This window comes from Cyprinodon variegatus, unplaced genomic scaffold (assembly GCF_000732505.1).
Source record: "Cyprinodon variegatus isolate N-32 unplaced genomic scaffold, C_variegatus-1.0 Scaffold53, whole genome shotgun sequence".
Lineage (NCBI taxonomy): Eukaryota > Metazoa > Chordata > Actinopteri > Cyprinodontiformes > Cyprinodontidae > Cyprinodon > Cyprinodon variegatus.
Genome location: NW_015150506.1, coordinates 248484 through 249651, shown reverse-complemented (window position 1 = coordinate 249651; position 1168 = coordinate 248484).

Below are 1168 nucleotides of genomic sequence, written 5' to 3'. Positions count from 1 at the left end.
GAGTTTTGGACATCAACAAACACTGTTGCTTCAATGCAACATTATCTTTACTGCTCCATGTTTGAGCCTCTATGTTTGACTAAAAAACTCTGTATCTTTCAGAAATACCCGAAGGGTTTCTTCTTCTTTCCCAGAAGCTGCCTGCGGCTTTGCTGCTGAAATGACTGAACAGAACGCTCCCCTCCTAGCCTTTCTCTACCTCCACTAATGCACAGTTCTCTCAACATTTCCTTACTACTTCCCAATGGCAAAGGCCTGACACTTCACCACTATTCACAGTAGATCTCATCGTCTTATGCAACTCAACTTTTTGTTTCTTTGCTGTGCCTGAATTTTACACTGCTTGAACTTGTAAACTTCAGCTTGGTGGGTCAGTTTTGTTTACCTGAAAGGTTTACTTTAAGCTTTCTAGTTAAAGGTAGAAAAGAAATGTACAACTACAGAAGAGTCATCTTTAAGGAGCCAAAAGCCTTGCAGTGATTGTTTTCAGCATCTTTTTCTTCCATACAGGTGAGATCACTTGGCATATCTATTTTTTTCTGCTGCTTGTAGTAATTTTCCATGTTTGTCATCTCTACACAAATATAAAAACATGATGTTTTGGCAATGCTCTGAAGCTGATGTTTCTGTTTTTTTTTGTGTGTGTGTGTGAATCGTTAAGCTCCACATGTTCAACATTTAATAGAACAATAAAAAAAAAAGTTTTCACTTCTAAAATCTCATATTCAAACAATTGCTTAAAATCTAGTCTGAACTTTTTTTTTTTATGATAGTTTCTTCCAAGATTTTCATACATTTAAACTTGATTAGGTCAAAATACTATACTATCATTGAATATAATATATTCAGAATTTGTTTACATACCAACACTAAATACTGTGTATTATAACTAAAGTGAAATGAAAACAATCAGAAAAAGGTTTTGAACTAAAGCCCTTGGTGTTTTCCTCAGATTTGGTGATTTCCATTATTAATTTTTTTCCCATTTCGTTATAACATGTCATTTTTATTTTTGATTTGCAGGTTTTATATATTTCCCCTTTTTAATTGTTTATAGATTTTATATGTTAAAATTGTATATTTTCAATTTTATTTATTATTTGACTTTTTTTTCACAGATTTTATATTTGCAATTGTTTGTATTTTCTTTTTCAGAACTGTTTTACAA